General features: G+C 44.0%; 1 long non-coding RNA gene across 1 annotated transcript; it reads right to left on the minus strand.

Moving 5' to 3' along the window:
- Nucleotides 1-9119: 9119 nt before the first annotated feature.
- LOC120843214 lies at nucleotides 9120-17619 on the minus strand. The gene is made up of 4 exons (XR_005716118.2): nucleotides 17537-17619; nucleotides 12422-17186; nucleotides 10618-10794; nucleotides 9120-9280 (listed from the first exon to the last, which is right to left on the minus strand). It is a non-coding gene; the product is annotated as an uncharacterized LOC120843214 (long non-coding RNA).
- Between the last annotated feature and the right edge of the window lie 7384 nt (nucleotides 17620-25003).

Below are 25003 nucleotides of genomic sequence, written 5' to 3' on the forward strand. Positions count from 1 at the left end.
ATTGAAGGCTCCTCTTCGTCTGGAACCACTACCTTCAAGGTGAAGTGCCAACCCTGCGGGAAAGCGATTTCGGGATCAAAAACTTCCACTTCAAACTTTAGGCTTCATCCAAATTGGCGTCCCAAACAATTTTGACAAATGTATTGCAGTATCAGTATTTCAGTATCTGTATTTCCGTCCTCTCTAGAATGTGTTCCTGTATTTGTTTTTTTATGACCAACTTCGGGGCACAACGCCGACGCCTTTTCGCGTCCGGCGCTTATTGCTTGGTCTTTACATGTTCAAATGACCAGTATCACATCGGGCACACCGATATACTGTTGGAAAAGACACGAAAAGAAATTTTAAAACAAATTAAACGATTAGCAAAGAACACCTGGTGGATGTTGCTAAAGCTTCGTTTGTAATGCCTGCTTAGGAACCTTGACAGGTAGTGACGATAACTGTTTCACCTGACGTCATCCCGACAGGTCTACGACCGGCACAAAAGAAGAGGGAAGGGAGAAACTCCCCACTCAACGGGACTTTCTTTTTTTTTTTTTTGTCCACACGTCGCTATTCTTCTTCTACTAGATTATAGCTTCTTAAAAAAAAAAAAAAGAGTTAGAAGTGAATTCTAGTGTATTTTTATCCTGTTATCCCGAGTACCCAAACCATTTGCTGCGCAAGTATTCTTAAACGCGAGAAAACGCGAAAGACAGTCGCTGTACGTGACGTCATCGACGGATCTTTTGGCTGCCCAAGGCTAGGGAGGCGGGGCTTCAGCCCTATTTTGAAATTGCTCTTATGGCTCTCCGGCGCGTCGCAATGAATCATAATTGTGCTATCTGTTCTTCTAAAGTCCAAATGAACGCAATTAAAGTTTTTTTTTTTTTTTTTTTTTCTCAAATGCAAGTTTTTTTTTTAACCCGTTCCTCAAAATTACCATAAAAGCAGCTTTGCGGTTGGTTGATGGTAATCCGATTGCTGCGCGCTTCGACCGCTTCGGGGGCTGGAACGGCTAGGGCATCCTGACGACGTTATCCTCGCCGCAGCTTTGCTTTGCCCGAGACAGACTACGTCACGATTACGCCGGATGTGGCGTGCTCTCCGCTGGTTGCTTTCCGAGCGCTTGCCAGAGTGGACCGTTTATAACGATAAATACAGCTATCACGCTCAAAATACAAACGTGCGATTGTCACTTACGGATAGTGTGGGTCATATTCAGCGTATTTCTGAACACGACGGGTATATTTCAAATTCCGTTGAAGTATCCCTTTAACACTGACACCGCCCAAAAAGTTAGTTTTAGTTTTTTGCCAGGCGATCTCTTATGCTGTTGTAGACGACTACCCAATGTGTATTTTGCTACAGTGTCACGTATATTTTTAATAAAGTTAAAAAAAAAAACGCAACTGCTCGAAACTGAAACCGAAGCAGGTCTGGGGAGGAAGAAGAAATATAGAGGAGAAGAAAGATATAAAAAACCATGTGGCTGTGCATTTTTTTTTTTTCAATCAACATATTTGAAGTTTTAGAAGTCACAAAAAATGGTTATCATATTTTTTGTTCATTTCTGGTACGTGTTGAGTGTGTGCCTTCGATGACCCACGACTTTGATTACCTTTGGTGATTGTGTCTAAACCACAGAAAACGGCGCGTGACCATGAAGATGAGAGTGAGCGCGACTCAAGCCGGCCAGTTCTCGAACGGCAGTTTCCGGGCGGAGATAAAAATTAATTTCGAACCGCAAATTGTGTTCTGGGTAGTTGGGCTCTCGTATGTCATGTACAAATAAAAATTCTTGAGAAGCATAAAAACAATGTTAAAGATCCTTAAAAAAAAAAAAAAAAAAAAAGCAATTTTGTGAGTGCTTGCAGCACAGTCACAGCGATAGCTGCGGCTAGTCACGGCGAAGTCGTTGAGCATCCGCGTCGTCCCGTACTGTGAAGTGCGTGACAGGCTTGTAAAGTACCTATAGGTACAAGTAACTGGAAATCGGTATCTAGGCATTTTTGTTGTACCTGAGGTACGAACCTAGGTACTTTCATTTTTCAGTATCTCTATGTGTATCTTAGGCACATTTTCCAGTAACTTGTAACTAAGGGCCGGTTGCACCAACGCCGCTTATCTTAACCCAAAGCGGCGCTTTCCTAAGCCGGCTTAGCGCCCTAAACCGAGCTTAGGTAAGCACGGGTTTAAATTCCGGTTGCACCAACGTTAAGCCGGCTTTACAGACGCGCCCCTAGCTAAACGCCGGATTTGCGTAGGGAATGTAGGGACAAACAGAGCAAACTAGGGAACGCTCGGAGGGACGAATATGATTGGCGGAGAAAAATCACGTGATGTAAACAACTTTTTTTTTTTTTTTTTTCTTGCGGTCGTCGTTGGCGGCGGTTGTTCTTCGCTGTCTTTCACCGGTGAGTAGCAGATGAAACATTGTTTGATTGAACAACTCTGACACCGACTTTTGTAAACCTGACAAAAACATATTTGAAAACTTTAAATAAATACGAAAGATCTGTACATGTGTCTACGTGTGGTTTCTTATGGATGCTAGCAGACGAATGCCACTTCTGCTTCCCAACTCGAAATGAAGGAATCGATGCGAAACCGGGCTCCGAATTTCACTGAACGCGAGAAGGATGTATTATTGGACTTAGTGGAGGAATTTAAGAACATTGTAGAGAGCAAAATTACCGACAAAATTACAACGAAAACCAAAAACCGGGTATGGGACCGAATTACGCTAAAATTCAATGCCGTCATGGGTGCCAGCCGAGACTCGCAGCAACTAAAAAAATGTTACGAAAATATAAAGAAGAAGGCCCGGAAGGACTTGGCCGCCAACAGGCTGGCCGTGAGGGCCACTGGTGGGGGGCCCTGCCCAACGCCCCTCAGCAAAACAACCGAAAGATTGACAGCATTCATCGGGCCGCTGCTGGAGCCTCTACCGAACCGGTTCGACTCCGACGCTGTGCCCAGTGAAGGTAATTCAACCTTGGTCATTTCTAGCTTGTATGCCCTTCCGTAGGCACGTATCTAATAGATTTGTTTCTATTATTTTCCGTCCAGTGCACGAAGACACCGAGAGCATCACAACCGAGCAATATCACCTGCCGTGGGACCCTGAGTTCGAAGTCTTGAACCCCACTTCAGAGGTAAATATATACTCCAGTACACACGACAACGAGGCCGTATTTTTTTCCCTAAAGTCATTAAGACTGAAATTACACCTGTACCCCCCCCCCCCCCCCCCCCCTTTTAATTAATTTTGTTCTAATAATTTGAATTGCTTTAGCAAGCTCAATAGCATGACTCTGGAGTTTAGAAAGTAAGCTAGAGCAACCCCACAGAGATGATATCCTAGGCTCACGGTTTCTAAGCAAAATTCATGCTATACACAGAATTAATTAAGACATAAGTAGCATGGGACAAAAGCACACAGTGTTTGTGTCTTGTTTTTTTTTTTATCACCGATAGTCTGTGTCATAACCTCCATGTGTGCTGCTTTTTTTTTTTTTTTTTCACTGTTTTGACATTTTTCAAACATGTTGAGACATGAAATAGAGATCTTCAGGAAGTCATCACTGAAGGGCCTAGATAAATACTTGTCCCTGGCTTTATTTCTGTCAAGGTAACCATATGGTTTCAATTAACACTATGTATGTTGTGCATAACTAAAAATTAGGAAGTAATTAAAACATGCCTGTCATCATATATCTTATTTTTCTTTTATTTGCCCCCTGTGGGATTTTTGCCTGCTTTACCTTTTTCACTTTTTGTCTTCAAGATATAATTATCACCTTCTAAGCTTTTTGTTACATAATGATTGCATAGATTATGTTACATTTGTTTCGTTTTACCGAGTGTTATACGGCTGAATATTATCTTAGAAAGACTTTTCTTTGTTAATGAATGGGGTCTTCATAGCTGTTTGCTTGGTTTATTATCAGCATTACTTTTACACAAAGTTCAACACCCTCAAATGTAATGTATATCATTGTGCGAATAGACCGTTCGAACTAAATCATTATTACCAAGTAATTAAAGCCAAAATCTCTTAAAACAACTTTATGTCTATAACTGCAGCACATATTTGAGGTAGTAAAACACCAAGTCATGAAAATAGGTGCTCTCCTAATGCTTATTACCCATGTTCCACTTCAATAACAAGCCCGGCTTTGTTTGGTGTGGCCTATCAATTCTTGTCAGCACTAGATTTCACCAATATCTATTATTTCAAAGTGGCCAAGTACCACTGTTTTTATAATACGAATGATAATTCTAGCACTTGCCTGTTTATACAGTATTCTAAGCACATTGCATCATGGCTGGTGCCCCAAGTGTGCAAGCACATGCAGCATATATGCACATAGATCTGACAGGCTTGCAATTGTGTGCACCTGCTCACATGAGGAGAAACACGGTGGCAGCGTGATGGTCTGCTCACTATTGCACAAAAATAGAATAAATTATTTTGCTCGCTTTGGCTAAGCAATAATATTTGTGCTATTTTATAATCCCTCAGTTGGCACCATCCCTTAACCTGGGTTTTCAATAGAATATTTTGTTGCAGTACTATTGTGCAAAAGCATCTATGATTTCAGGACAGTGACCAGCAGGAGCAGACGCCAGTGACTCCAGCTCCTGGAAGTAGTCCTGTGGCCTCTGGAGTGATGCCCTGCACGCAGACACAGCCTCAACAGGGACCCAACAGGCCCGTGAGGAGAAGCTCCGCTGCTGCCGATGCCACAGCCATATATAACCACGTGGCTGAGGCAAAAGTTCGCTTGCTAGAGGCCCAGACAAAGGCCGTTGAGGAAAAACGAATGCTTGACATGGAAAGACAAAGATTAGAAATTGGTATCCTTACACTCCAACGAGATCAAGAAATCCTGAAACTAAAACTACTACAAAAAGAATGCGAAAAATTCAATCAGTAATTAACACTGCTCCTTAAAGTTTGTTCTGTACAGGTAGAAGCTGAGGAAGGGGAGGAGAAGAGAGCACGTGGGTATGTCAGAACCCTCAGCTCTGGTTTGAATTATTAGTGGGTAGATGCAAAACCGTGCTCACTGTTTGCATGCATTCGAATGCCAAACACCGGCGTCTAATGTTCTGTGCTCGCTTTCAAACAGTGAGTAGAGACAAAGGCTCTGCCTCTATCCACTAATCATTCCAACCAGAGCTTGGTGTTCTGACATGCCCGCTCGCTTTCATCTCCTCTCTCTCAGTTTCTACCTGTACACTTCTTCAATCAATAAAACTCGAAATCTGTTCATTGATGTTGCTTTTCTGTTTTATTATTGCTGTCGGATCATCACAACAACCAACATGCAATAAATATAGCAATAGCTAGGGTTTAGTGGCTGGTTACTTGCAAATCCTATGAAGGATTTGAATAATCAAGTCAGATTGTAGAAACATTCAGTATGTTCATTAGCGACCTAAGGTATTGTGTTTCGAATAAATTGAGCTTAACAATTGTCAATGAAGTGGGTCATGACCCTGAGGCTCCAACATACTTATATCATAGAAGATGGGGCTGTGAGGTTAATCCGAGTATAGCCATTTTTTCATCCTGACATTGCCTGTTCAGCTATTTTTTCTTCTATCAGAGCCCAGTTGGCTAATTCATTGCATAGATATGGCAAAAACACTTTCTTAGCAATTGCTCAAAGCTCGTCAATTAGTGAAAATGCATAGGCATCAGATATTAATATTGAAATATTGCAGTAGGGTCTACGAACAATGTTATTGCTACACCGTAGTGGTGTCATAATATAAACCCGCCTCAAAGTAAATTTCGTTATTGATCACAATGGAAGACAAATATTTATAGACTCCATGCCACTGACAATCTTATGAATAATGGGGCTGTTAATGGTCAGTGTCTGACTTTCCTAGCTCCTGCAGTCATTATTTCAAGAAAGGTTCACCAGTTGGTCACTATGAAAGAATTTAGTTTTCCAGCATTGCAACACATTTCAATTATATCAATTGCATTCATATTTTATTGACCACTACAGCTGTCCTGTTATTGTTATTATTGGCAGACAGCTTCCAGCAATGCCGGAAGAGGGTGCACCAAAAATCTAGGAGCTCAGCTAGGTTTTTGTACGTCAGGGTCGTGCTTGCTATTCTAATTTTACCTCCTCCATTGTTGAACAAAGTGCCTCATGGCAGCATAGGCATGTTGGCACAAGGTTGCCACAACGCAAGCTGTCTTATTTGATACCTTTTTTTCTTTCTTGCCTGGGCATGCTTACCAGAAAGTCGTGAGCCACACTTGGAACCTGAGAGAGCCGCATGTGGTTGCGAGGCGCAGTTTGGCCACCCCTAGCCTAGTATTCTGCTTTGAAAATCCTCCGTTCTTATTATCAACCCAATCATTGATATTCTTGTTGGAGTTTAAACTGATGTTATGTATGTTGCACCACTGAGTAGGAATCTGTTAATTATCTTAGGAAAAAAGTGGGGCCAAAGCAGTAATACAAAGCTTACAAGTTTTGTTTTCATAAAAATAAATAATTTATAGCTTTTCTAGCCTCAATTAACAGTTGGAAAAAGCAGGACTACACTTTATGTCATCTTAATCTACAGTTACAATCAGGTGGTAGCCAAGTCGTTAGTTTCCCCACAAAGCACACCTGTGTTGCGAGAAAGTATGCACGACAAAGTGAGAAAAAAAAATCGGAACAGTATTTTGTTGCTTCATTCGCAAAATGAGGGTTTAGTTGTCCTTTTGTTATCTAAAACAAATAAGGGGCACTAACCAGATGGTTACTGCCCCTTATGTTGTCGAAAATGACAGTCTACAATGTAGAGGTAGTCATGACCTTATTTCCCCACAAAGCACTCTGTATTGCAATGAAGTGTGCTTAATAAAATAAAAAAAATACGAGCTGCATTATTTTTTTTTTGCAAAACCATGGGGTTAGTGCCCCTTACGTTATCTAAAATGAATATGTTATTCAAAAAGATTCTGCAATGTAGAGAAAATCATGACATTAGTTTCCCCACAAAGCATCTCTGTATTGCAGTGAAGTGTACTAAACAAAATGGTCAACATGAGCAGCTTTTCATTTTTCCACTCTTTGCTTATATCCAGGTAGATAGCTCCCTGGCACCTAAAAGTAGAGCTTATAAAGTTTGTTCTTAAAGTATTCAGTGATTTTTATTGTCTTGCTAACCCGGGGCGCGGCTCCAACGTCAATTGGCCAACAGTCGGGACCCTTCCGCACATGTGTGAACAATCACTTTACCTTTCTGCCACTCAGTCGGCAGCAAGATGCCATTGATTGAGGTGAGGCACTGTCTGATCATCAGATTTACTATGACTTAGCGAGTCGATCAGATATTAAAGACTTTTATACTTCAATATTCATCACCGGACACTTTCAGGTACAATTCATTGAGCACTCCGGAGATGGTCGGCATGCCATTGACAGGGATGCATGCTCCACAAGGCCCTTCATAGCCAGAATACCTGGCAACTTAAAGTGCACGTGAGCTACTATCAACAATAACTGCCGGATGACAGTGAGAGAATTAGGAGACGTGGCAATTCCACAGACAACACTTTCAGAAGTTAGGATGGAGGATTTAAGCATAAAACGCGAGGTGAAAAAAAATTCATTGTGCAGTTTCTGTCACAGGATTGGTGGATTGCCATCCTATTCTTTTATTTCAAAATAGGCATTCAATCGGTGGTGCCTTTCCAGGTGGTACCTATAGAGGCATGTTATTTTATAAAGATTTTTCTTCCTCACCCTAATTTATGTCACAAAAGCAGAATGTTTTTCGTGCTGAAGTTGCATAGAACTTGATTTAAACCAACAACAATCCAGATCCTAAAGAAAGTTATAAATAAAGATGGGCGTCGATTAAATATTTTAACCCGATTAATCGCCGCCTTTTATTGATTAATCGGTCTCGTTCATTTTCATGCAGAATGCTCTAAAAAATCAATTTTTTTTTTTGCTGCTGAATTTGTGATAAACGATGCAAAGAGATTTTTGATTATGAACCAACCTTGGTGTAGTTGAGAACAGTTGAAGGACACACGCACTCAGATTCTTACTGTATGAGGCCAAGAGGTTCGGTCATACTCTCTGGTAATAGAGTGATTTCCTCTGATTATTCACAATAGTCTATGGTGCGCTAAACGGACACTCGCATGGCATTGAAGTGGCCGGCACGCTTGAAACCTTCTGCATCCGTCTTGAGTTACAAATATCACCCATAGAGTTTACATTAGGTTAAACTTTTTCCCTAAAGTTTGCCGTTTATACAGGTGTACTCGTCCACGTCTGCGTGGTGGGAACATTTAATTTTTACTTTCTTTTGATTCATCAGAATTTTACCGATTAACTGTTTGAAAAATTAACCAAGATGAAAGCATGAGGTTAATCGATCAACGGCCTAGCCGTAGTTATAACTTGAGATGAGTAATGGATTAAGAACTGTGACCCTAAACAAAAGCTTACTCAAGCCAATAGAAGTCACCCAGGTCTCCAGATTCTAAGAGAGCACAGAAAAGTCGGAGCCACGCGAACATACTGTTGACAACCCCTTTTGATTATAAACGTTAGGTCCATTATGAGTATGGTCCTTCAGGCCAGACAATAAATAAAGAGTACACTACATGGAAGTTTTTCGCCGCCTGAGATGCCATAGGAATAAAACGGCAGGAGTTGCGCGCAATAGGTGATTGCCAGCTTCATCACAACAATACATCTGCCATTTCGTCACGTCTCGTACGGGGTTTTACCCAGGTATACCAGCTCCCCTACAGTCCAGACATGGCACCCTATTACTTCTGGCTTTTGCGAAAGCTGAAATCGCAACGCAAAATTTTTTAGACTTTATTGAGATAAGAGACAACACGACGAGGCAGAGCAGAAATTCAGACACGGGTCTCGGTGTGTTCTGATGTCTTTATGTGACCCTGTCAAGTGTGTTCTGATGTGACCCTGCCAATCTAGTGTCTTTGGGGTGACCTCGTCATGCATACACAATATAACTTAGATGCAGAAAGGACTGCTGATGACAACGGCTAGCAAATTGTGCAAAAAGAATACCAATTTTTCGAAGGTTTAGGTGTTCATTCTGCCATGAAATAAAACTACAAAGACAATGAAACTTACTATTTTATTTTTTTTCCCAACACGCACCACTCGCACACATTCCCTTGCAGACAGGGCTGTCCATGGCTCTTTTCTTCCATGCCGTTTTTGCCAGCACATCTGGATGGCTAAGATGATGGCTTGGGCATGTTGGTATCGCATGATGAAACCTACAGTGCATAAAAAAAATACACGAGCAGTTATTCATAAAAAAAAAACCTTAAAGTAATAAAATTACAACAGTAAACAAGGAAGTTCTGTCGTGTCCAGCCTGATAATCAGTCAATTTATCACTCTGCCTGCCCTCCCGCATTCAATCTGCTTTCCCATTCCTGCGGGCAACATAATACAGTCAAACCCGACTATATCGAACTCTCAATAAACCGTCTACCATTTCGATATAGTGGGCAATTCACTATAAAAGTTTTAATGATTTTGACAACGAACAAGCACGTCACATTTAGAAAAGTAGTTTACTCTCGAAGGGGCATCTGTACGTCATGAGGAACGCTCACCGCAGCTATTTAGTGGCCGCTTCTTCGTCTACCGGCTCACCCTCTCCCCCCGCGAGATATATTTTTTTTTTTTATCTTCTGGGCGGTCGACGCAACAGCCCAAAATAAAAAAAAGCCACCTTACTCTGCAAGCTGGCTTTCCCCCAACAAAACTCTCTCGCTGGGGGAAAATCAGCTTGCAGAGCTAAACAGCGCTCTTGGGAGATTGATGTATGGGGAGACGCTGCAATTTTCGTTCAATGCAATTGCATTTTTCGCTATGCATTTTTATTGCAGCTACCAGTCCATTTACAATTAGTATGAATTAACCGGGTTCGATAATATTGGGTTTGACTGTAGATCGAACATTGTGGCCTCGCTCCCAGTGTGCAAAAAAAGCGCTGTACCCCATGCGGCATTTCTCCTGGTCTGCCCACATTCACCTTGTCTGACCTCATAGTGCCTCTGACTGTACATGTGTGCTGCACAAGGCAAAACCAACAATAGGTCCATAAAAATATCTCAAATCGTAGTAAATTATAACTCACACTATACACACATTATGTGCAGAGCTAAGCACAGCACAGCCACAACAGATTCTGTGCCCTTCCAGGTTGATCAGAAATACCCACCAGTTAGAGCTTTAAAGGGAAGATGGGGCACTTCTACATTTGAGAAAAAACGCTTGAATTGCGTTCATTTGGCCTTTAGAATAACAGATATCAAAATTATATTTCAATGCGACGCGCCGGAGAGCCACAAGAGCAATTTCAAAATAGGGCTGAAGCCCCGCCCCCCTAGCCTTGGGCAGCCAAAAGAGCCGTCGATGACGTCACGGACAGCGACTGTCTTTCGCGTTTTTCTCGCGTTTAACAATACTTACGCAGCAAAATGGTTTGGGTATTCGGGTTCACGGGGTAAAAATACACTAGAATTCACTTCTAACTCATTTTTCCCAAGAAGCTCCGTAGCTTCCCTTTAATTTTTTCTTGTGTTAGGGGCTTCTTTCCTACCACACCCTCCTAGAGGAGACGCCTGCAGGCTTGCCCTGACATTCTCCTGTCCAAGAGCTCCGCAGGCTCCCATAGTGGTCGGCTGACCATTCTGAGAAAGCGGCCAGGAGTGGCAGCCTTTTCCATGGCGTGTGTAAATGCTGCCTCTCGCATTTTGATGCCAGGTCCAAGATGAGTCTGCAGAGAGTCACATTGTCAAGCAAATGCACAAAAAGTGAAGAAATACAGGCAACACAAATGGGGCTGTCCACTTTTGTCTGCAATCATGTTCCTGCTTTGTTTCACTGAAATGCTGTATTGTACATATTATTACGAAGACAACGACGCACATCTTTGGGAAATAGGGGCGCGCACTACATGTTTTCGCCACGCGAGCTGAGAGCGATTTGGCTGTTTCGCTATTGGTCGCCTCTGGTCTTCCCACATTGCACTATCAAATATGTCTCTCATAAACACCCTCACAATATATATAAATAAAAAAAATGAAATAAATGAAAGGGGCATTTCCTAGTATTCCACGATTGCCTATTTATGTTCCTAACTCAACCTATGTGCTCTAAGCATCCCATAAATCCAAAACTCACAATCATGTGCAGCTTATTTCACTATTAAAAAATGTGATCAAAGATAGCGAATATGGTTGAATTGAATCAAGGCCAATGGGGTGGAACGGCGAAAGACACTCGTCACTTAATTGCAAGCGAGGGCTTCCTGTGCAGACGAGCAGGACTAGTCGGCTGCTTGTCATCACGTGAAGCCATAACTTTGTGATTGTGTGATGAGCCCCGTTTGTTGCTCGCTTACATTCGGCCAGGTTCAGTGGTGCCATTTGTACGTCTCAGATTCACTATCTTTTATCAGATTTTTATTAGTGGAATAAGCTGCACATAATTTAACTTTAAATTTTTGGGATGCTTAGAGCACATAGAATGTGTTACAGCCATAAATAGGCCACCTTAGAAATCTCCCGAGAGCCGCTTTAAGAGAAGGAATTTCAGCTTTGGAAAGGAGGTCCATTATTGCTGTAAAATACTAATAGTGATATAAAAAAATTGTTTCATAAAAGCTTTTCACATATATAATATTTTAGGTACCCTTTAATGAACCATTTGACAATTTTTAAGTGCAGCATCGCAAAGTACAAAGGAAGTATACCGCTGTGCACTCCTATGTTTTGTACTAATATGTGCAGTCTCGGGCAGCCAAGCGATGCGAAAGAAACACCTTTGGGCTCCAATCCATGACAAGACATGAAAGAAAAAACATGAATGAGTGTGCCATCACCATAGCTCACTACCTTCGCTTTCTGTGTTCAGAAATAGGCATCAAAATGTCTCACCTCTGCCTTCTTTGCTAGTCTATACTAGCGATGCGGACTAGCTTACTAACCCCTGGATAGGTATTATTGGCACTGCTAAACTGTAATTTGTGGGACACGGCTGTCAGATAGCACTGATGTCACTCTCACCCGCATGTACACTTTTTCGAAGATAGTGCACCTTCTCGTCCTATGGCAGGACATGAACTATCTTCTTTTATTTCTTTTTTTCTATTTTTAATAGGAAAATAGGCATCGAACGAGCATAATTTTTCAATATTTAGGATCCTTATAGCCCGCCGAATGAGTTATCACCAAGAACAGACAATCCCAGAAACGTCTTTAGTCCAACTCTAAGCCAGGTACCTGTCTCTTTGTGTGCCTGCCTGTTTGTGTCCATGTCTTTTGTGCCATTAGTCTGTTCTCCAGAATAAACCAATGGAGTGGAAACAATAAACAAAGTGCCTTGTAGGCCCAGACACATACCTCAGCATCCCGGACAGCAAAGAGAGGTGGCCAAGAAAAGGCCACAGCCTCACCAGGTGGCGCAGCCACAGCAGCACCGAGGAGAGCAAATTGAAGGTTAGAGAGACGAGTAACATCAAGATCTTGATTTGCTTACACATTTAGGACAAACTGTAGCTTTAATAAAGAAAACGTTTGCCACACCACGTAATCCCAAATGACGGGCAATGCAGTATAAATAAAGCACAATATTCCTTCACAGCATCAATCTAGCCCCATGATAAGGAGCTATGTTAGGTAGTCAAATCATTCAACCCCATGTCTTTGTTGTAGTAATTGAAGGAAGCATGCATATGCCCAAACAAAATGTAGGCTACAGTTACTAATAAGGTGAGATTTCAGTAATGCATCATAAAACAAATGAAAGCGATTGGCTGGTTTTCACACCATCAGCCAATCACTTTCACTTGTTTTATGATTTGTGAGGACGCAAAATTGTGGAGGTAGTGCCCGCTCTTCCTTACGGTTCTTTTAGGGAGGTGACATGAGGGTGCTGTGGCCACTACTATAAAAGTGGTATGCTAAGCTTATGATGTTGCCACAGCCAGGCTACTTTATGCACTAAATAAATGAAGACTACCTTTTGAAATCACGCCTTTAAGATAGTATTCATTCACATGCGATACTGGCAACCTGATCAACTCTTGTCGTTGCAACTACTCGTAAGCAATGACTGTGTCGTGCTATGCTGCATAAAGAAGTCATGAAATGAAGTCGTCCTGCAAGTACATATTTAGATTCAGGCCCACCAGCACTGTCACTCTGTCAGTAAATTATTTTCTTCTTTTATACAGATCAAAACAAATTAGGTTTTGCATCATACAGTCAGAGGCGCTTTGGGCAACGACACTGTGTGTGTGTGTGTACGCGAGGGGGGCAGGCAAACGCAGCAGAATCTTGATAATATGAATCTCTCCACTTCACTCCCTCCCCTCATCAAAAGTAAAGTTACTGAAATATTAACCGGCAATGCAGTTTGGCACCACACGTTGCGCCATCTAGCGGCTGCAAAATAAGACACTGGGTGGGCCAGGACGGCCAAGATCAGGGGGCTGCGGGTGGGCGCATTTAAGAAACCATGTGTGAATGTGGCATTTCGGATTGGCGTGAGCCTTTTTGGGCACAGTTTCTCTTAAAAGTAAGTCCCGGCTTCACGTCTCTATGACCTCACCGAGCTCCTGTGACATCTCGCCTACTCCTAGAGTTCCCCCAAAGAATAAACGTCGCTACTGCTGCGTGAAAGACTGCCAAAGTCACGAAGGTGACTCAAGCGTCAAACTACAACGGTTCCCTTCGAGATCTTGGGAAGCGACACTGCAACAGAAATGGATTACTGCAGTGCGACGCATCAAGCAAGTGAATTCTACAATAATTGTTGAAGTGAACGAAAATAGATGTGCAGGCTTGGAAAGTGGTTCGACGAACTCGTTTTGCAGACTACTCGGCAAAATAACAAATTTATACCAGTTGTTTTACAAGTCACTTAGACAGCCACACAGGAAATACGGTAGAAACAATCGGGCCGATTGTTGCTTTGCTGTGCCGACTAGAATCAGGCGATGAGGCCTTCAAGATGAGAGAGGCCCGTTGGCCCGTTCCGGCACTCGTAATTGTATGTGTCTATAGCCGTTCGGCACACGCGCAATCACAACTAAAACCTTCCAAACCTGTGAGTTCTCAAATAGTGGATTTTCGCAGCACATTTGTTTGTTTTGGCAACCAAATTTAATGCTGAGTCTGGTAACAAATGTGAGGCCTTCACAAAACAGGATGCACAAGATTTTCTTTAGAAAAAGATTATGCGAAGCATAAATATCCATCTCATATGCACACTTTGTTGCCTGTCACCTTTTTACACCAGGCTTGCGTACCACATTACAGCCATTGCAAAGCGCATACTCGTCTCACGCATGCAGTTTGGTTCCAATCAGGGATGCCGCAAACTTTTTTCGAACTGAAGGTTCGGTGACAGAATCAGGCGGCTCGAGAGATTTTGAATTTTCGAACTTGTTGAACTAAGAATTTTTTTTTTTTTTTACCAGTGGCACAGTTATGTAGGTCAAAAAGACATAGCTTTTAACTTCCGAACCACTAAGTATGTGACGAGTAGTGCCTTCCAACGAGTTTCCAACAATGATCATCTACGCAATCTTTTATGAAGTGAAGAGCGACAGTAGCTATACATATGCATATATAATTTCAGATTAAAATAAAGATTAAGCTCAACCACGCCTCTTTCCCCGTATTGTTTTCTTTAACAGTCCGGAAAATCAGGGGATGGGGAGGTAGCTTGCCAGATCGCTTCAAGGTTTTTCTGAGCCTCAACTTTTTGCCCGCCCCTGGCCGTTTCGAACTGAAGGAGTATCGTACGAGTGCGTTCATGTGATCACTGCTGCGTGATGCACGTTAAAGATTCTCCCGGGCTGGAGGGCGCAATTACAGCTACATGGCCAGACATCACTCTGCACTGGCAAATATTCCAGCACATCCGGGACACTCGTCATCTCATTTAATTGCCTGACCAACTTCTGCATTCTAAATGTCACACCTAACTTTTTTAAACCTGATTTTGTGAAAACCAGTGAGGCGTGAAAATGCTATTTGAAACTGAAATTGTAGAGGAACATGAAAACCGGACTTCGAACTTTGCGCACTTGGAGAATCGAAACCTTCTAACTTTATGCAGAAAGAAATTCGAAATCTTAGAATTTTTCCAACTTTGTCTATAAAAATTTTAAACGTTGAAATTTTTCGAATATCAGATCCAAAGAAATTCGAAATCTTCTAACTTCTGATTCAAAGAAATTCGAAATCTTCTCATTTTTCGAACTTCAGATCCCAAGAAATTTAAAATTATTGAATCTCTCGATTTATTAGTTAGGAAAGTTCAAAAACTTTGAATTACTCGATCTCAGGTAAAAAAATATTCGAAATAATCGAACCGTAACTTTTAGAAACCGGTTTTCGGTGTTCACGTGTTCGAAAGTTAAAAACTTTTCGAATTTGCACATCGGTACGGTCGAAAATATTGAAAACTTTCAATTTGGACCTCAGATCAGTTTGAAAATATCAAAACCTTTCGAAGTCGAACCGAAGGAGGTTCGAGACGTCTCTAGTTCCAATTAGAGCACTATATAGCTCCTACGGAGCAGAGTAGCGCAATCCTTTGATCCGCGTGCTTCGCCGACAAGATGGCCGACTGAGCAGCTCAGCGCGAGTCACGTGGAACTCAGGGTTCCAGGAGGCGGCCCGCCCTATCGGAGAATACATGGAGATCGACTCAACACGGCTGATAAAAAATAAACGGCAAGTCCACACTTTTTGAAACTAGTCTGTCGTAAAGTTGCTAAAGCACGAAACACTTTATCAAAATTTTAATAATATTGGATGCATGTGAAAATTGTGAGAAGGCAATTTCCAAGGCAATGGCGTTTGAAGCAGATGATTGTTTTGCACAGCGGAGATGGTTTTTTTGGGGTTGGCCGGAGCGGGTCACGTGATTGGTGTGACGTCGCCGCGTCGTCTGCTGCATGATGCCGCTTAGGCATTTTTTAAAAAAAGTTATGTCCTTACGAGGCACAGAACTTAGCGCAAATTGTTGTAAAATGTTCCACTATTATGTCAAAAACTATTGTCGTTCCGTACATCCCCACAACAATGAAGAAACAGCGATTTTCCCACGTTTTCCATGCATTTCTGACCGGGGTTGGAACCTCCAGGAGTTCGCCACTAGCCGCCGAGAGATGGCGTTCTAGATTGCGGTACTCCAGAGCCGTATATGGGGAGAGTTTGGTCAGTCTATGATCTCGCCACCGTAACACTCTCCTCCTGAGCGAACCAATCAGCACGCGACGCAGAGTGAGAGGCATGAGCGCGAACTTTCGGCTGCTTGCAGCTGAGTGGAAAGGGCCGCCATCTTCTATCATTCTCCAGGCGGAATGCATGGAATCAGCATCTAAATCTCGATTATTGCCTTTTATATCACTGGCTCTGGCAAGAAAATTACATTCTGTTATTCCTCGGTGGGTTAAAAAGCTAACAAATTAAGATTTTTCGGCGCATGGCCCCAAACTTTTATGCAGGTGAAAAAGAATTCGGCCCGTAGCAGACGATGCGTAGCCTCAGCAGTGCTCTTATCCGACCAGCCTCCGACAGCGTTGCTAAAAAATGGTGGTCGTCTTCTCTCTGCTCCCTTCTTTATCTCTCGCTCCTACGGCGCTCTCCTCCCTTTCATTTACTTTTCTCCTCTCCGGCGCCTTCGTCGCCACACCTACGGGCCAAACTCTCCCAATATACGGCTCTGCGGTACTCTGCTCCGAAGGAGCTATATGGTGCTCTAGTTCCAATCACCCACCTTTTATTCTAGCCGGGGGCGAGCGCGAGGAAACAGGAGGAGCGTGCTGCACCATGCTGGGGCCGGGCAGGAACAATGGAGCCGTTCTGGTTGATCTGGCCCATGGCGATCCCCGGAGTGTTCCACCAGCAAGGTTCGGATCAGGATCGGCGGAAACGGCGAGCCCTGGCCAAACCGGCCTAGGCCGCGACGATCCCAGACTGGTTCCGCAGCAAGACTCGGGCTGTGATAGCCCGGAACAGCTAGCCTACGCGGCGCTGGCGTGGGAAGGACGGTCCGCAGGCCTGGACAAGGACGCCGACTGCGATCTCTGAACGATGGGAGACAACCAGGGTCTGCGGGTCCGGACTGCCAGCTCTCGAAGACGGACAACTGGGAAGTGCAGTAAAACGATTAGCCGTCTTCTCGCTGTGTTGTGTCCTTGCCTGGGAGACGACTGAAACACATACCGATCGGGCGGCGATTATTATAGAGCGATCCTACAAGTGGTGAAGACAACTCAAAGAGGTGTCCGAATGACAACTCAATATGCTTGCCGGCTGGCTATGCTGGGTAAAACGAAGACTTTCGAACTGATAGCCGCCAGAAACTTTTCTGTAAATCTATACATTCAGGCTCGTATCGCTCACTGGAGATCAAGCTACAAACGTCTCAGCAGATCTAATATTGCGAAATTCCCGATGTGCAATGCAGCAAACACAAAAAGAAACAAAGATCCTTACCTTCCTCGTGACTTGCTGAACTTGATTCTTCTACGATGAGCTCGCGGTGCTGGCGGGCTGGCGGGCCAAACTGCCCAGTGTACACAGACCCCGCCGACGATTCCCACGATTCCCACCACTTATAGCGACACAAATAATTTTTCATTCTTTTAACTCTCTTCCAGGATACAATGAATATGATGATAGTTTTTGGAACCCAAAGCAATAAGCAAGCAAGCTAACGCATGTTAGGAGATACATTTTACTGGTTTCGTTTTCGCGGTCTCAAATTTTTGCCGCCAGGGGTTTTCCAGATTCTCTGTCGGCTCCGATGTGCATGGCGGCAGCCAGGATGGCCAGGACGCGTATCGTTAGTGTCGTCCCATATCGTCCACGCCGTGCTATGCATTTCGGCCTGCTGTTGCAAAGGTAAGCAGTACTTTGCTCTGAAATATGTTAATTTTGCATTTTTAGAAGTTCTAGATTCGATAGCGCAGACGTATTGCACCTTGAAACGTATGAAAGTCGGGGGAAAAAGTACATAGTAGATATGCGTATCGTGTAAAAGCTGTTTCACATGTTGCGATTCTCGCCCGAAATCAGTGCGATTTCCAGTAAAATGTGCGATTAAAGTCGCAGTCGCACTGTCGCAGCGGCTCTGCGACTGCTTTCCACCGAGTTGGTATTTTGCCGCAGAGTCAGTGCGATCGCTTTCTTGTCAACCAGCCGTTCATTAGCCAGCTTTCATCCGCGAGAAGAAAATAAACGTAGGCACATAAAAGCTTCTGGTTTAATGCCTAATTATTAGAAATTTCTAGTTACATTTTGCATTCCTAAAACTTTTGTGCTTATTAAGACGTTTTCGTCGTATTTTAGATAAAGTCAAAGCGTCGCGTCCGTGTCCGAAGCGCCGGCCGCTCAGACAGAAATCGCGCGGTTGTTGAAGCATGTGAAACCAAACATTGCGATCGCAATCGCTGCGTCAGCCGTCGCACCGATTTTTTTTTCCCCACAGTCGCTGCATGTGACGCAGGCTTAAGAGAGTAGTCGGATAGTAGCTTTGTGATTTCTGTGGTGTTCCCTTCCGGGCTTAGATTTGGCAGTGTTTCGGTAGTTTAAGCCGATTAATGTTTAGCCAGGTAAATAGACTGGGCGATAGTTTAGGGGCGAGCGTTCACTCTGAATCTTACATACCTATGCACGAGGAATCAGCTGTAATTGTCGGCAGAAAGCTTCCTGTTTGGCGTGGTTTAGTTCATCCCTATGTTGACCTGTTTACTGACAGAATATGACGTGGTGCTCTTTTCTTTTAGGTATCGTACTCTATTGCTGCCCGATGGAAATCCTATCAGGATCTTTCTACCAGACACGAAGTCGCGATCGTCCCTGTGTGGTTTTCATTCCGGAAAGTGGAACAGTGTCCGATGTGGGATCTGGTGATAGTGAAGTAAGTGACGGTGGCGAGGAGAGCTTGCCAACGAAGGGCCTAACAACAGAACTTCCAAGCGATAACGAAACTGAAGGCGGAACGCCCGCCTTTCCAGTTCTGTCAAGAAAGAAACAAAAGTCACCGCCGCAAGTTTTCGACTGGCGAAAGGAAGACCGGTGTTTAGTGGAGCCTGCGGAGGCCGTGTTTACGGCCTCTGATGATGTGAAAAGCCCGCTGAAATATTTTCACGTTTTCATTGATGACAAGCTGCTGACGGTGATTGTTGACGAGACAAACCTCTATTCTGTGCGTCAGGCTAGAGCGTACGGGTAAACTTTTGTTACACTGTGTCAGCATGCTTGCACAAAGTACATATTATTCAAACTGAATCGTTGCATCGCCCCTTCAATTAAGCACCTTGTAAAATCAAATGTGATGTTCGAGCTCTATACATCTTATTTAATTTTACAAGAAAACATGTTTTCAATCAACACCAGACATATATCCGTAATGTGTGCTCACCAGATTCACCCTAGAGTGCATGTCAGTCCAGTTTAGTGTCCCGTGGTGTGCACATTAGACTGGCCTAGTGTGGCATAATGCGCACATCAAGCCATTCTAGTGTGCTGTGGTGGGCATATCTGACCAGCCTAGTTTGTTTTAATGTGCACATCAGGCCACACTAGGATGGTGTGATGGGCACATCAAACCAGCCTAACCTGTTCTGGTGGGCACGCTAGAATATGTTAGGCTGGTTTGATGTGCGCACCAGAACACACCAGGCCGGTCTGATGTTCACAACAGAAAACACTAGAAGACACCAAACTGGTCTGGTGGATTTTTCAATAGGGAAGTGTGTTAGCTGCTAAGGGGAGTACTTTGTAGGAGATTAAGATAGCATTGTTTTAGAGTGCAAATACTTTATAAAAAAACTAAATGGCTGGATAAACAGATCTGATTCTATGTAGAAGTAGACATGGCATTAGTTTTGCCACAAGGCACCCCTGTATTGCAACGAAGTACTCTTCACAAAATAAAAAAAATATTAATAGCTTTTCATTTCTGCAATATTTGACAATTATAAGGTGGTTATTGCACAGTCATCTAAAACTACAGCATGCAATGTAAATGTGATGTAGTCATGCCATTAGTTTTGCCAGAAAGGATTTCTGTATTCCAATGAAGTGAACTAACAAAATGGGCGATATGAACAGCTTCTAATTTTTGCTTACATCCAAGTCCTCAGATCAAGGAAAGGTTGATGAATGTTATGTATATTGTGCGTTGTGTGATGTCAATGCTTATCCCGGAAGATTCTTATATATGTCCTGCGGGAAAGTATATATTATGGCACTGTGTACACACCTACTCATTGACTGAATTTGTAAAAACTGCTCAGGAGATCTGTAAGGATCTCTTTTATAGAATTATTATTGAGCACATTACTTATTTTCAACATGTGAAGATGCCTTAAGTGTACAAGAATCCTACATAAGTCTTGTGATGATTCGGACACCAAGCGAAATAGAGATGTAGTGAATCGCTTCGATGACGCCTGGAAAAGTGTGCATTGCATAAAGTTTGTGACAAACGACCCCGTATCTTGTCGTTGCTGCTTTTCACGTTGACGCCTTTTGTATTCTGAGTCTTATAGGCATGAACCAGCTCTCCCAAATTGCGCTTTTGACTTGGCACCATCGACATGGTTACTGAGCTACGCTAATTATCAGTGCTGCATGTACAGCTCTCTTTTTCACCCAAGGTGTGGGAAGGTGCTGCAGCGTAGCAGAAGCGGCGCTTCCAGCACCAAGAGAAAGAACTGAAACAAGAATTGGGCAACTGCCCTTTAACATGTAAACAAAACAGAAATGTTCACACATGACTTTGTGTGCTGTCGAGTACATACGAGAACTCTGTCTGCTCCCACACAGTGGAAGGCGTCTGCTGAGCCAGCTCCTGCTATGGCGTCTTCCTTCATCAGGAACTTGTCAAAAGAGAGCACCCCTTGTGCTGTTTTACTCCCTTCGCCTCGCTACACGGGCTCGCCTGGCAAACACCTGGTCGATGAGTGCCGATCTTGCACTGGTCCTGCCATGGTGCTCAGGAACATGCTCTGCTACTACATCTGAGAAGACGCGTCGACGACTTGCCAACCTCAAGTCTACGGGTGGTTCGGCTTCACCCAGCTGGAGTGCCAGATTGTGGACCACTGCCATGGCCACGATGCTGGACAGTGCAGTCTCCAGCTTGATGCGGAGTCCAAACTCCAGAGCGGGGAAGCGGCGCTTCCACACGCCATACTGCCTTTCAACAGTACTGCGTGTGGGTATGTGGGCCCGGTTGTAGGCTCTCTCAGCTGGCGTCTTCGGAGCAGCAACTGGTGTGAAGAGGTACCTGGAGCAGGCATAGCCTCCATCTCCTAGCAAAATGCTCTCATTCATCTGTCCACTCTCAAACAGTGCTTTTAAAGCACTGTTGCCAAAGATTGTGCTGTCATGCACCGAGCCTGGCCACCGGACCACAATGTTGCGGATGCAGAGTTGATGGTCTGACACTGTCTGCACATTAATGGAAAAGTATCCGGCCCGGTTCCGATACAGTTCGGCATGGTCACCTCCAGGCGACTGGATGGGGACGTGCGTGCAGTCGATTGCTCCAACAACGCCTGGAAATCCTTGCATGCTGTAAAATCCTTCGGAAACAGTCCTGCGTTCCGCCTCGGTCGTGGGAAAAGAGATGAAGTCCCTTGCCAGCGCAGCAATGGCGTGCGTGACCCGCTTGACGACTCGACACACAGTTGACTTGTGCACACCCCACAGGTCGCCCAAAACTACCTGGAAGGTGCCCGTCGCGTAGAATCGAAGAGCGACCAGGGGCTGGTTGATGGGCGACAGTGGGCAGTTGCGAAGGCCGTCGAAGGCGATGGCGTGTTCGATTCGGCTCAGCAGCCGGATGGTAGCATCTTTGGAGAGTCGGAATCGCGTGATAAAATCTACGTCATCGTACCGGTAGAAAGGGTCGTCCCTCGGCCGTACCTGCCGTGGTCTGCAGCGGCCCTGGATCCAACGAACATCGATGGAATCTTGATAATCTTCCAGGTCACTATCTTCCCCTCCAAAAAAAGTCGAATCGGCAAACATGTCGTCGTACAGTAACCATTCATTCTTCGAAGAAGCACCTGCTAAAATGTAAATCGTGAGGTTGAAAATCTTATTAAATAGAAATATGATATGGAAATATATAACTAATGCGATACACAAGAGCGTTAAAACATGTTTAAATAGTTTATTGTTCAAGCGAGATGTCTGCCACAATAAAAGTTCCAGTAGCAGACGTCGAGAATCAGCTGATCATTGCAATCGGACGTTGCCGCTAATCAAAACGTCGATTGCGACGATTCCGCTTCACGGCAAAGAATGAAAATACAAATATTTACACCTTGGACACACGTTTCAGTAATCTTCCAAACTAAATACTTTCGATCGTGTACATACGCTGATTAGATCAAACACGAGTCGTGCAAAAAAAACAACCTACTTATGTGACTTGTCTCCGCGATCCCCGCTTTGCCCGGTTAGGGCTAACGCTCATTTTTAGTCGACAGCGTATTTAAAAATATGGGTCAATAAGCACTTATCGTGGCTATATTTCGGATCCTTGGCACAATTGAAGATCATTCTCTGGTCATTGTTACACAGTTGCAGCCTAAAACACACTTTAGGACCACTTTTGTCCACCGCGTCGACCGCCACAAACCAGCCGCCATGTTTTAAATCCAGGATTAAGAAACAACCAAAAACTAAGCGCCCAATGTTGAGCGCTTAAGTTAAGCGCAGTTTAGTGCTAGGTTTAGCGCTAAGCGAGTTTGGTGCAACCGAACGAAACCAAAACTTAGCTTAAGTTCCCGGCTAAGCTCCGCTTAGCGCTAAGCGGCGTTGGTGCAACCGGCCCTAAGTGAAGTTACTTTTTACAGGCACTATTCCATTCACTTCGTTAAAATGGTAGAAACTACAAATCTTGAAGTGTTAACACTCTACCATGTGCCGTGATTAACGTCGAGTTGGGTACGACCTGGGAGGCACTGACTTGATCGAACGAAGCCCCGCCCATGATGTTTCATCGAACCACACTTTAGCGAATGGCGGTGTTCATACGAGCGAACGGTGGATTAGCGATGCCGTTCTAGTGACGCCGATTTATCGAATAGCTTCAGAACTCCGTTTAGGGAAAATAGTGACCTGCTTCCTTCATTGTAGGAGGAACAATTGCGATTGAACTGCGATCGAAGATGTCAGATAAACACTTCGAGGAGGTCCTGATTCTAAAGTCTAATAGAGCACTTAAGTGAAAAAGATAATGTGTCTAGGAATGCTTTACTTCCAACATATTCTGACAAATGTGGAGAAAATAAATACAAAAAAGTATCTTTGAAATAACTGTACTTGTACCTAGGTACATTTTTAAGCAAGTACCTAGGTACCTTTTCGTACGAGTAACTGTATCGTAGGTACATTTTTGAAGTAACTCCTACAACCCTGGTGCGTGAAAGTGTTCGGAACAAATTAGACATCTGACCTGTAGCGGACGAGGGAAAACGCAACGACACATCTAAAGATATTAGAGAGTTTTAGTAGACCGTTTTCATCTTCCGCTCCGCTCTGAGGGTGTCAAACTGCGCATGCGCGGCCCGCTTCGCCGGAATGGAAAGCGGAGGTCCAAAAACGCGTTTTAGTAGAGCGTTTTTCTTCAGCGTAAGAGCGTTTTGAGCGGATTCGAAAAATTTGCTCGCGTAGCCCCACAAGTGGACGTTTATAGTACTAGTAAGACAAGAAAACCTAAGCGTTAACACCAAGAGAGTAAAAGGGAGCGTGATTGTAGAGGTAGTAAAAACGAAGGCGACAATAATGAACACAAAAGAGTAGGCACACCTGAAGAAATATTAAGCTATAAAATATAAATGTAATCGTTCCACCTTGTGTGCGAGTGAAGCCGAAGGTATAAGCATGAGCATGTTGCTCTAAACGGTACTTGCACTGCACGAGCGCGCGTGCTTATCAAGGACGCTGAAAGGCCGGCACTCGCTCTTGTAGCTTCTGCTCCACTCGAATTAAAACTGAAACAGATTTACTTATTCGAAGTAGAAAAATAAGAGAAAAGGACGAAGTTTGCGCATTGCGAGTACATCCTTTTGCGTAGTACGAGTACAGTGTTGCTCAAGGCTAGCAAAGCATCTGCACGATGAATCCCCGCTGTTCTCAAGGAAGGAGACTTCTACTAAAGAGATTAAGCTGGCGAGACATCGAATCTATGATTCGTGTCCCTCGTGCCATCAAGCGCCGAAGCTTCCTTTCTGAACGCGGTTTGCTGGATATTTTCAACGTAGAAAAGAAACCCTTTAGGAAGCTATCCTGCTTAAAGAAGGACCTGACTGTTCTGCATGCGGGCCTCCAAATACCAGCACCCGACAGATCGGCGCAGGGTGTTGCCAACCTGGCGAGACGCTTTGCATGGTTCTTCCTCGACTGGCCTATCCCAACCGTCTGTTCGTACTTGAATGAGCGTTTGGACGGAACTTGTCGGTGTTCTTCAGTTCTGTGAACCTCATCGTGGGTCACATCAACGAGAGGTTCGGCCACCTGCTCGCGGACATGAACAAACATAGGTGGTTGACCCTGGCGAAACTAGAGCTGTGCTCACAGGTGAGACCCTGCATGGTTTGTGTAAATTTCGCGTTTCCATTGTTTCTAGCACAGCTGCTCTGTCTGGTGAAAAGTTAATTTTCTGTACGCCAAAGGTGTACATGGGCAGTGTCAGGACAAGTCACGACGAGCGCGTTCGTAATATTAGCGCTCTGCGAGAAGCATCGTCCCCACCCGGCATGCGTGGCCCGCTCTGATTTGGAGCGTATAGTTAGCGGAGTGAGCGTGCGCTCCGCTTCACAAGTTGCAGAGCGGACTGCCCTCAGCGTCATTAGCGTGATCGCTTAGATCTCAAGATGGCTGCACTTACTCAATACGCGTCGATGTTTTTGACCGTGACCTCAGCTTGAAAGAGGTCGA

Source organism: Ixodes scapularis, unplaced genomic scaffold (genome assembly GCF_016920785.2).
Source record: "Ixodes scapularis isolate PalLabHiFi unplaced genomic scaffold, ASM1692078v2 PGA_scaffold8__174_contigs__length_109621045, whole genome shotgun sequence".
Classification (NCBI taxonomy): Eukaryota; Metazoa; Arthropoda; class Arachnida; order Ixodida; family Ixodidae; genus Ixodes; species Ixodes scapularis.